Genomic DNA, 12,418 nt, shown 5'->3' on the forward strand with positions numbered 1-12,418 from the left:
CAGCATCCTGGAACGTCGGACATGGGGAGTTTCCTTTTTACGGACGGTTCTCCCCCCTGGACCGGAGGGGTCTCGTGGCGCTTTGACTCCGGAGACGTCTGATTAATCCCCCTCCCCATCCTCCTTCTCTCCCCCCGAACTCGCTGCGTCCCACAGACTTCGGGCCTGAGCGGCCGGCGGGTAGAGGTGGTGGCAGAAGGAAGAGCCGAAATCCGTCGGCAACCGCTCCGAGCCTCCCGTCCTCTCCAGCCGACATCCTTCACCCCCCCTTTTCCCCACCCCCACCCCAAGCCTTGCGGCGTCGGGGACTTTCCAGATGGAGGAAGGAGCCGGGAGTTCTTCGTGGATTCTCCATTGAGGGAGAGGAATTGGCACGGATGCCGCGCGCCCCCGCGTGGGTTTCTCTCCCTCTCTCTCGTGTGTCTGCGCGCGCGCCCCCGCGCGTGTGAGTGTTGAGGGAGGGAGTGTGCTGGTCGGTGGGGGCCTGTGACTGCTCTCTTTCCCAGAGAAAGCTCAAACCTCCCCCCCACACACACACTCCCCCCGAGAAGAGAACTGAGGCAAAGACGGACCGCTGGGCTTCTCCTTCCCCCTCAGAACCGACCGCCGAAGGAAAGGGGGCTTCTCCCCCCACCCCCATCCAAGAAAGGAGTTGCGAGGAGAAGGAGGCTGGGGGGGCGCAGTTCACGGATTCCGTAAGTCTGAAATACTTTATCTTTTTTTGGGGGAAAGGGAGGCTGTGGAAGCGTCTGGGGTTTTTTATGGCATCCGGTCGGTGTTTAAAAGGCTGTACAGGTGCACCTAAAACTGAGGGGAGGTTTTGCTTGTAGGGGTTTGGGGGACGGGGGTGATGGGAAGGAAGGGAGGGTTGACTTGTTGGGGGGGGGGCAGATTTAAGGAAGCCGTTCTGGAGGAGGGGAAAAAATTTCCGGAGGGGAGGGGAGGGGGTGGGTGGGTGGTAGTGGGCGAAATGGTTTCTTGCAGGGGGAGAAAAAGAAATGCAGGGTTGGAAGGGTAGCCTTGGCAGATGCCTTTCGGCCTGTCCACCTTCTTGTGCCTCAGTTTCCCCATCCCCTCCTGATCTTGCCAGCCTGGCTACTGCCCTCCCCCACCCCTGGGGAAACAGCTGTGAATGGTCATCCTTGAGCATCGCTTCTTCTTCTTCGAAAGGGACCTGTGCTTAGTGTCAGGTCTTCCTCCCTAGGACTCCTTGAGGTCTCCTTCCCTTGCATCACCTGGCCTGCCTTTCCGGCTCCATCATCAAGCCCGAGGAGCCCTTCCCTTCTCCCCCTCGGTTGGCCCTAAGCTCTAGCCAGCCTCTTCTGGGGCCTCCGTGCCACCGCCAGCCTGAACTGGGCCTCCATCCTCTGACCGGCCTACCTTGGTCGTGGGAAAGGTGGCAGACTGAGATGGGCGATAGGATTTTCTGTGAACATTCAGAAGGGATGCTTGAAGTGGCCTGTTCGGTTTAGGCTTTTAGGCCTAAAGTTTAGTGCTGAATAGACCCCTTGCTGGAACATTCCTCATTCAAATCTCTCCCCCACACCCTCAAAAATCTACTTTTTGCCACCGGGGCCTTTGCTCTTCTTGAAATTCTTAGATCCTTATTTATTGCAGGGTTTTTTTTTAACCTCTCCCACAGCTCTGCTTCCTCTTCTTCAGTAAATCAGCACAAGTTACTAGCTGCATTTGGAGAGGGGGGGAGTTGCAGGGGGTTGTTTTACCGCTTCACTTGATTCCCCCCTTCCCCCTTGGCCAGTCCTTAATGTATATGGAAAGCTTTAGAAGGAAAAGAAAGAGCGAATTCACGTTCCAAAAGTTTTGTTCCAAAGCACTAGAACTTTTTTCCCCTGGCACAGGAGAATAACTCTCCACGCACTTAATTGTTGACTGTGTATTCCCGTTTCCCTTGTCCATTTTTTGTACCTCTTGGGAATCTTTCTGGGGATGGGTTCATCCATCCCATTAAGGCTTTCAGCAGTTTGTTTGATGTCGGTGTATTGCAAGAGTCCATATTCTGCCTGTCCTGTACAAACTAACTATCCCAAGTCCCATTAACTAAACTGTCTGGACAGCACAGTCCAATTTGTGTGTTTCTAAAGTACAATATGTGACCGTGTACTGTCTTGAATGCAGTTGGTTCTGATTTATTTAGCGAATCACGATTAAACAGACTTGAAAAGAAAGTCTCTGTAGTAACAAATCCACCAGAGGGTTGTTCAGGGCAGGAAGCAACTCTTTTGCTTAGGAAAGTTGCTATTATTTGTCACTTATTTAAGGAAGAGGAGTCATGAAAAAGATGTGTGCAATTATGCATGAAGAAACTGGATAGAGAAAAGATTTTCTCCTTTTCTCAGAATATTAGAAAATGGGCTAATCCAATCAATCTTAAATTAGAGGGTTTTGAGTTAATTAATTAAAGGGAAGGATTCGATCACATATTGCCTATATAAGCCAAGGAAGTTACTTCCATGAACGTATGAACCAGTAATAACCACATATATTAGGATGCCATCACACAAATGATGGAAATTATAGGATTCATGTCCTGGGAATCAGTGGAGTTGTGATTTTCAGAATATCACTTGCCCCCTTCCCACAAATGCTCACGGGTACAAGATGGAGGGATAGCCCACTAACCTAGCTTGCTTAATAAAAACAAGGAAGACAATCCTTGGATCCTTCCAGATAGACTATGCTTGGTTTTGTGTTCCTGTGTGAACGGGAGCCTGATAAACATCATTTTTGGAAGGTTAATACTGGCTATATATAGGAAACCCTCAGGGTGTGACATTCTGCTTATAGACTTTTCAAAAATCATAGTGTTGACACATTTTTGAATTTAAAAAAGTAGGATTTTAAGGGCCCTTCTTCAGGCAGATTTGGTAGGACTCTTTCTTATGTCCTTAAAACTTTCCTAACAATATTCCATAGGTGGAAATTCTGTTATTTGTGACAGTCTTCACAGCCACACTATAAGGTAGTGTGAGCAACTTCAATTCCCAGTTCCTTAGTCCACTCTGCCATTGCTTTACTAACAGTAGTACCGTAATAGCATTTCTAGATCAGTAGGGCTTTGGACATGTTTCCTGTTCTCAGCTCCTTTGTCCTATTCCAGGGGTGTCTAACCTGGGTAACTTTAAGACTTGTGGGCTTCAACTCCCAGAATCCTGGCTGGGGAATTCTGGGAGTTGAAGACCACAGGCCTTAAAAATTTTGAGGTAGGACTCTTTCTTATGTCCTTAAAACCTTTCTAGCAATATTCCATAGGTGGAAACTCCTGCCCTATTCTTTGCTTCCTTCTTATTCCCTTAAGCCTGAAACTCTTTCTTCTCCTTTCCCTTTGCTTCCCGTGTTTCCGATTGAAAAAAACAACAACCTGGAACTGTTGCTTTAGAATTCCTCTTCCTGCCCCAGAAAGGACAGACAGACAGGCAGGCAGGCAGGCAGACAAACACATGCACACATATATACACATTCTTCCACTCCCTCTCCAAACACTTGGAGTGCAACTTGTTGCTCTCTTCAATCTCTCACCGAAGAATAATGACAGCTGCATCTCCCTTTTGGAATTTTGCATGCACGGATGTCCTTTTGAACAGATTACCTGCCTGTTGAACTCAGCAGGATCCCTACCCTAGCTGGCTTAGGAAATAAAGATCAAGCCTCTTGGGGGACAAATCCCCACCCGGCTACCAGATCTCCTTTCAACCGGAGATCCTGCCCCGTTTCCCGTCAGCTAACCTCTCCCCTCAACCTGAACCATTCTCTCAAGTGTTTTTTTCTGCCTGTAAAAGTGAGTTTCTGGCCTTTTACAATCCCGCAAATCCGCCTGAAGCGATCTATCCCCCAGGCTGTGGTTTTGTATTAAAAATTAAATTTCTAGGAGGGGGGGAATCTTGGCTGCTTGCTGCTGCTGCTGCTGTTTTTCTATCCCCTGTTTCCTCCAAAGACAATGGGACGAATGTCCTCTCTGCAGCATGGCTAAAACCACATCTAGTTATCCTGCAGATCATCCTCCAAAGGTACACCTCCGTTAGGTGGTGAGTGTTTGCAGCGCCACTTGATAAGCTATCTTTCCATGCCTTCCCTGGACCTTTTTTTGCAGTAGACATGGTAGTTTATTTTCCCATTACCTCCTCCAGATACCATTCTGTTCTTATCACCCTAATTCCATCTCTCTCTCTCTCTCTCTCTCTCTGGCTCTTAGCCGTATCCGGTGGGTGACTTCCTTGCTGTGAACCACCCTTTCACCCTCCTTGCCTTCGTCTCCTTCTCCTCCGATTCCTCCATGGGGGGGAAGACGCCGCACCGTCCGTTGCGATGATGTCTGTTACATTTGCTCTACGATAGGCGATTCCCGGCCATCTCTGGGAGATGGCTGTGGTCTTTCTCCGGGGCTAAGCCATTTTCTGCATGCCTGGTGTTCTTTGTGGAACATAATTTCCCTTTCCCACAACAGAGCTGGCTTTTTTTAGTTGATGTGAAACAGCCAATTAAGGGCCGTGACTGGACCAACGAAAATGATGGGTAATTTAAAGGTTCCATAGTGGGTGGAAACGAAGAGCCACGTTTCCTTCAGCTGCCATTGGGCTTTTCCCGGCATTTAGTATTTCTCACACCATCCCACACCATTCCCTCCCTCTTCCTGGTTTAATTGGAAGGTTGCCTTGCTACAGTGTGTGGCTGGCCAGCTCCCTTCTCATCAGGAATCCTATCCTATCCTATCCTTCCTTCCTTCCTTCCTTCCTTCCTTCCTTCCTTCCTTCCTTCCTTCCTTCCTTCCTTCCTTCCTTCCTTCCTTCCTTCCTTCCTTTCTTTCATCTATCTATCTATCTATCTATCTATCTATCTATCTATCTATCTATCTATCTATCTATCTATCTATCTATCATCTATCTACAGTATCTATCTATTTTACAAATAACTTAAAGTGGCGAACATATCCACCACACCTTCTTCACTCTGTTTCCCCACAATAACAACCCTGTGAGGCAGGTTGAGCTGAAAGACAGAGACTGATCTTAAGTCATCCAGCCACCTTTCATGGCTAAGGTGGCACTAGAACTCACCGTCTCCTGGTGATTGGCCCAAAGTCACCCAGCTGGCTTTCATGGCTAAGGCGGGACTAGAATTCACCGTCTCCTGGTGATTGGCCCAAAGTCACCCAGCTGGCTTTCACGGCTAAGGCGGGACTAGAATTCACCGTCTCCTGATGATTGGCCCAAAGTTACCCAGCTGGCTTTCACGGCTAAGGCGGGACTAGAACTCACCGTCTCCTGGTGATTGGCCCAAAGTTACCCAGCTGGCTTTCACGGCTAAGGCGGGACTAGAACTCACCGTCTCCTGGTGATTGGCCCAAAGTCACCCAGCTGGCTTTCATGGCTAAGGCGGGACTAGAACTCACCGTCTCCTGGTGATTGGCCCAAAGTCACCCAGCTGGCTTTCACGGCTAAGGCGGGACTAGAATTCACCGTCTCCTGGTGATTGGCCCAAAGTCACCCAGCTGGCTTTCACGGCTAAGGCGGGACTAGAATTCACCGTCTCCTGATGATTGGCCCAAAGTTACCCAGCTGGCTTTCACGGCTAAGGCGGGACTAGAACTCACCGTCTCCTGGTGATTGGCCCAAAGTCACCCAGCTGGCTTTCATGGCTAAGGCGGGACTAGAACTCACCATCTCCTGGTGATTGGCCCAAAGTCACCCAGCTGGCTTTCATGGCTAAGGCGGGACTAGAACTCACCGTCTCCTGGTGATTGGCCCAAAGTCACCCGCTGGCTTTCATGGCTAAGGCGAGATCTAGAACTCCCAGTCTCCTGATGATTGGCCCAAAGTCACCCAGCTGGCTTTCATGGCTAAGGCGAGAACTAGAACTCCCAGTCTCATGATGATTGGCCCAAAGTCACCCGCTGGCTTTCATGGCTAAGGCGAGATCTAGAACTCCCAGTCTCCTGATGATTGGCCCAAAGTCACCCAGCTGGCTTTCATGGCTAAGGCGAGATCTAGAACTCCCAGTCTCATGATGATTGGCCCAGAGTCCCCAGCTGGCTTTCATGCCTATGTCAGTACTAGAACTCTCCATTTCCTGATGTTTGGCCCAAGCCCCTCAGCCAGCCTTCATGCCTAAGGTGAGACTACAACTCACACTTGCCTGATTTCTATCCTGGTGCCTTGACCACTAGACTAAATTGTGCACCTTCCCCTTTGAACCCAGCACCCCAGGGCATCCAGCTGAGCAGCTGTTGGGGCCACCAGTTGTTAGATGAAGGGGGAAAGGTTACAGTTGTGTTCTTGCTAGCTTGGATTAGTCTCTCTCTCTAACCCTCCGGGGAGGACACCCAGCTCCATGGAGAAGATGTGGAAGGATCCAAGTCAGCCACCAAATTGGTGTGACAGTTCCAGCAGATTGAGCATGGCCTTGGTGTCAGAGTTGTCCCGGGGCTTTCCGGGAGAGTGAAAGCGGGGTGGGAAAGGGGAGGTTGTTGCGTTCCTTTGGGCTGTGTGTTGTTGTTGCTTAATGTCTGTGCAGTGACATGGCTTGAAAAGAAGAAGGCAAAAGAGGATCTGGCTGACGGGAGATTACAAGGCCATCCATCTACACTTCTGGAAAGTGTCAATAAGCTCAGAGGCTCATTTTTAAGCCAGCTTCACACCATTTGGGAACCGGGAGGGGGGGGGAGGCAGAGGGACGGACCAAGCCAGTTAAAGAACCTCTCGCAGCATTAAGTAGCTGGGTTCTGCCATTTTGATTTTGGTTTCTGCACAGGGCTGCATCCACAAAGGGACTGTTGAGTGTCTTTGTAACTGGTGTGTGTGTGTGTGTGTGTGTCTGTGTGTGAAATCCACTCTTTTTCTAGAAACAAGCTTCAGACATTAGCCAAGAAAAGTAGGACTAAGAGGTGGCTGCCGTCTTTAGCCACTGAGGCTGGAGTAGTTTGCAGCAAGATGCAAAACTCCTCCTTTGTGCAAGGAGTATCCCTTACACGGCCGTTGAGGAGAGCCAAGGCAACTGTGGGCTGGGATTTCAAGAGCAAACCTGTAGTAGAAGGCTGGATGAATGGATGCAAACAGGGAGCAGGGAGTGTAAGGAAGTGGCGATGCATGTTTAAGTAAGCACTCAGTGAAATAGGACATTAAATTTTTGTGTGGTGGGCTCTCTACTCCGAAGTGCACTTACGTCCCTTCGGAGGAGGTCGTAGGAAGGCACTTGGGAAAGAGATGCATTTTCTTTTAGCATTTATTTATTAAATTTTTATGCTGCAGATCTCCCGTATGAGGCAACTCTCTTATAAGTCGACTTACAGATTTATGAAACAGGCAAAAACAATTAAAATATTAAAATGATGCAAGTTAGGCGTTCACTCTGCTGAACACCTAATCCAGCATTGTTCTATGCCTGAATATATTCATCCACACTGTTGTATGGCTGTAGTATTATTTTCATTCTTCTAGTCTTCATTATTACCTTCTCTTATTGGTATCATATTATGGTGATTATTGCTCTGTTGTTTTGCGTTTGGAGCTTCTGCACCAGAGACAATTTCCTTTTGTGTGTCTAATCAAATAAAGTATTTTAATTCTAATTAAAAATTTAAAACTACAGTGGTACCTTGGTACTCATCATTAATTGGTTCCAGGAGGCATGTTGAGTCTCTCCCCACCCCCTAATTTTTCCCATAAGGAATAATGTAGTGAGTCACAAGGAAGCCAACACCAATAATTTCTAGCTTGTGTGCTGAGTACCAAACAAACAATGAGTACCGGGCCAAATTTTTCGTGTCAAAATGCATTGAGCACCAAGTTCAATGAGTTTCAAAGCAGTTGAGTACCAAGATTCCACTGTATATGAAAAAAAAAAAACAGGACTAAGGGACAGCTGTCAAGGCTTGAGGCCTTCTTCTTCTTACCCCATCAGTCACCTCCAGTGGTGAACCTCAGGCCAAGTGGCAAAGCCAATGTTTAATAGCTCTTGGCAAGGCAAAAAGGATGGGAGTAGTTCTCACCTCCAGTGGTGGGGTGTTCCACAGGATTGGAGGAGAAGGCTCTTCTCCTTGAATCTGCCTATTGGAATTCCTTAGCAGATGGGATCCGTAGCAGGCCTTTTCTGCTGGCAGGAGTGGGGCAGGATAGTCCCATTGGGGTGAGATGGCTCCCCAGGTATCCAGAACCCCATGCCATATAGGGTTGCGTGTTCACACCCTTAATATTTTTTAAAAGCAGAAGCCTTCTCAACGGGTGGGATTCTACCAGTTCGCACCTATTCGCTAGAACGGTTGTTAACATTCCAAGCAGTTCAGAGAACCGGTTGTTAGAAGAAATTCCTGGCCTAATCCTGTAAGGAAGGCAGGAAGGAAACATTCTGGTGTTGCTTACAGAAACTGCCTCTCCATTAACCCTTATTACATTCTTGGCAGGACTGGACTTCCTGTCTCAGGAACATCTCTGGAGTTTTTCCCCCCTCCTTTGCTGGTACTTTGCTTGTGTCACTGAAAAAAGTGACTTATGACCGTTTTTCACACTTATGACAGTTGCAGCATCCCCACAGTCATAAGAGGCCAGGCGAGGAGATGCGTGCCTCGATGTGAGTGATATTGAGTTGGCCACACCCAGCCAATAACATGACCACCAAGCCATGTCCACCCAGTTTAATGACCACCAACTAAGCCACGCCCACAGAACCAGTTGTTAAAAATTTGAATCCCACCCCTGCTCCTCAAGGAAAAAGCAAAGCTTTTTCCTCAGTCCAGAGAAGAAAGTCCAACTTTCTCCCCAGTCCAGAGAAGAAAAGATTTCAGAAACATTTCCATTCATTTTTAGACAAATAATTGGACCCAGAAAGGGATATTTTAGAATCCAATGCTGATTTTGGTATTGGGGAGAGAAAATAAGTATTGCATTCTTCCATTTCCATATTACTTATGGGATTGTAGATAAATAATACCGGTAGGAAATTAAAATACCATATTTGCTTCATACAATTGTGATTCTGTGGAAAGGTGGCGTGATTGTATACAGTAGTAAACCTACTTTGTTTTAGGAGCGTCCTCCTATTGTAAAAATGAAAAAAAAAAAAACAGTCTGTGGATCTGTTTGTGTTGTTCAGAAGGAAAATGGTGACATAGGATAGGAGAATATCCTGGAAATATAATCTGGTGTGAAGTAGAAGAAGCACTGGGTGTGACTAGATATAGCAGAGACTGGGAGTCTAAAACCTGCCAGATGTTACCATAACCCCCCCAAAGCTCCAGCCAACATTGCTAATACAGAGGGATTTTTAATTTAATGTATTTATTTTGTTTGCATCCTGTCTTTATCATTTTTACAAACAACTCAAGGCAGCAAACATATTCAACACACCTTCCTCCTCCTATTTCCCCCACAACAACCCTGTGAAGTCGGTTGGGATGAGAGGGAACGACTGGCCTGAAGTCACCCAGCTGGCTTTCATACCAAGGCAAGACTGGCCCAATCACCCAGCTGAGTTTCACGGCTAAGGCAGGACTAGAACTCACTGTCTGCTGCTGATTGGCCTAAAGTCACCCAGCTGGCTTTCTCAGCTAAGGCAGAACTAGAACTCACCATCTCCCACTTTTTAGCCTGGTGCCTTAACCATTAGACCAAGAGGGATACTGGGAATTATAGGAGAGTAATTTCTAGAAGGCTACAGGCCTCCATCTTGAGAGTTGAATTAGAAACGGGAGGAAACCCAGTTCCAACCCCCATTTTTTGAAGTTCATCCGTTGACTCAGGTGTGTGACAGTCTCAGGATTATCCAAAGACAGAATGGAGCTCATGGTGGACAGGTATGATCTGAAGAGCTCATGCAAGTCCATCTCTACTTGGAAGGACTAAGAAAAGAAAGACTTTAGGGATAATGAGCTGCACCAAATGTTTTCCCCGATATTTTTATTCTCCCTCAGCCATCAATCAGAATGTATTAGTCTTGTGTAGCACTGAGTAAATGTTTGTTCGGCTTTATCACTGGTTTGTTCCTGTTAACTAGATTGTCTGGAATTTTCCCCCGTGGCACAATTCAGAAATAGGTTTATGCCTGTAGGACGGTTGAGCTACAAATGATCCTTCACCTTGAGTATCCTTTCCGTTCAGGGGTGTCGGGAGAATTTGGCCTATTAAAAAGAGCCCACCGTCTTGAGGTAACCGGACTCAGCTAGGATGTATATTTAATTATTCATTTCAATTTCACATTTTTGGGCGGTGTACAACAAGGCATCAAACAAGATAACAGGGTGGACATAATTAAGCCCAACATTTCTGTTGTTGAGTGAAACATTTGTTTAAGTGAGCTTGCCCCCATTTTACAACCTTGCTTGCTTTGTTGTTAAGTGAATCACAGCTGTTGTTAAGTCATTAAGTGAATCTGGCTCCCCATTGACTTTGCTTTGTCAGAACATCGCAAGAGGTGATCACGTGTCCCTGGGACGTTGCAACCGTCATAAATACGAGCCGGTTGCCAAGCACTTGAATTTTGATCACACGACCATGGGGGGAGGCTGAAACAGTCGTAAGTGTGAAGAACCATCCTAAGTCACTTTTTTCAATGCTGCTGCAACTTTGAACGGTCACTAAATGAACTGTTGTAAGTCGAGGACTACCTGTAGTATATACAAATTAAAAAGTTAAGGCTTTAGAATTTAAAATTGTAGCAACGTTTTTAAGGAAGCAAGAATAATCAAATCCTTATAAAGGAGAATATTTGCAGCTCAGGGTTGACAAGAGGGGGTCCGTGCTGATCTCTGAGCTTGGTTGGTTTCTTGCAGACGTTTCATTGCCCAACTAGGGAACATCATCAGTGCTGTAATTAAACCCTGTTAAAAAAAATAGTTTGCAAAGGCAAAGAGAGGACTCTCGTGGCAACAACCAGCCTTACAGTGCATGCAAGGCCCCCAGAACCATGTTTAAACCCCTTTTGGGAAGCCAAGAAAAAGGGGGCACCCCTCCCCTCTGGGGAAAAAATATTCCATAGAATAGGAGTGAAGGCGATCGATGAAGATTCTCAGTCATCCCACAACTTAACAGATAATCAGAATTGGAAGGGACCTTGTAGGTCATTTGGTCCAACCCCCTGCCCAAGTGGGAGACCCTACACCAGGGGTGTCCAACCTTGGCAACTTTAAGCCTGGAGGACTTCAACTCCCAGAATTCCCCAGCCAGCAAAGCTGGCTGGGGAATTCTGGGAGTTGAAGTCCTCCAGGCTTAAAGTTGCCAAGGTTGGACACCCTGCCCTACACCATTTCTGACAGATGGCAGTCCAGTCTCTTCTTGAAGGTCTCAAGTGATGATGCTCTCACAGCTGTTCCATTGGTTGATTGTTCTCACTGTCAGAAAGTTTCTCCTTATTTCCAGGTTAAATCTCTCTTTGATCGGTTTCCATCCATTATTCCTTGTCTGGCCTACAGGCGCTTTAGAAAATAGCTTGACCCCCTTCCTCCTCCCTGTGGCAGCCCCTCAAATATTGGAAGACCACTGTCCTGTCTCCCCTGGTCCTTCTCTTCCCTAGACTAGCCAAGCCCAGTTCCTGCAACCGTTCGTTGTATGTTTTAGCCTCCAGTCCCCAAATCATCCTGGTTGCTCTTCTCTGCACTTTTTCTAGACTCTCAACATCTTTTTTGTAATGTGGTGAACAAAACTGGATGCAGTACTCTAGGTGTGGTCTTACTAAGGCTTTACAGAGTGGTATTAGTACCTCACTTGATCTTGATTGTATCCCTCTGTTAATGCAATTTAGGATTGCATTGGCTTTTTTGGCTGCTGCTGCACACTGCTGACTCCAGGTCATGGTTGTCCCAAAGGTGCTTTTTCCAGGAGGCCACTGGACTTCTTTGTTTTTCCTTGGAGACATTTTGCTTCTCCTCCAAGAAGCTTCTTCCATTCTGACCGAAGAACTGAAGAAGCTCCTTGGACGAGAAGCGAAACGCCGTCAAGGCCAAACGAAGAAAGCCCAGTGGCCTCTTGGAAAAAGCAGCCTCGCCAAAGCGACCCAGGTAAGCTTTCATCCTCGCTGAACCCCAGGTGGACGCAGATCACACACGGCAGACCAGTTACTACTCCGCGAGTCTTATGCCTCTGTGTTGTTCGATAAAGATACTGGGTTAGATCTGGAAAAGGCAGCTGGCATAACCAGCACTTTGGTAAGCTGATTATCTCAGCAACCCTTCTTCTTCCCGTGCTGGTATCGTAGGCTTTGTAGGCAGGAGTTCTTTGATCCCATTAAACTCTTAGTAAGGCTTTGCCCGCAGCTAATCGGGGGATTCCTATGGAGAAGGGCTGTAATACAAGTTCGGTCCTAAACGTATGACAGGAGGAATAATCCAGGTTCCTAATCAATAGGACAGGCAATGGATGCTCCACGGGACGGCAGAACTGAGGTACGCACCATTGTTAGTTTTGCTCGCCCTGAA

At 47.3% G+C, this 12,418-nt stretch overlaps 1 protein-coding gene across 1 annotated transcript in view; it reads left to right on the forward strand.

Annotated features, from left to right (window-relative positions):
• The first annotated feature begins 400 nt into the window (after nt 1–400).
• GRIK5 (glutamate ionotropic receptor kainate type subunit 5) overlaps nt 401–12,418 on the forward strand; it is a 72,465-nt gene continuing 60,447 nt past the window's right edge. Inside the window, exon 1 of the mRNA XM_026681451.2 lies at nt 401–695. The gene's annotated coding sequence lies outside the window, so the exon portion shown is untranslated. The remainder of the gene's footprint in view (nt 696–12,418) is intronic.

Source organism: Notechis scutatus, chromosome 8, assembly GCF_049901735.1.
Source record: "Notechis scutatus isolate UNSWTSFEM ecotype Mainland chromosome 8, rNotScu1.2, whole genome shotgun sequence".
Lineage (NCBI taxonomy): Eukaryota > Metazoa > Chordata > Lepidosauria > Squamata > Elapidae > Notechis > Notechis scutatus.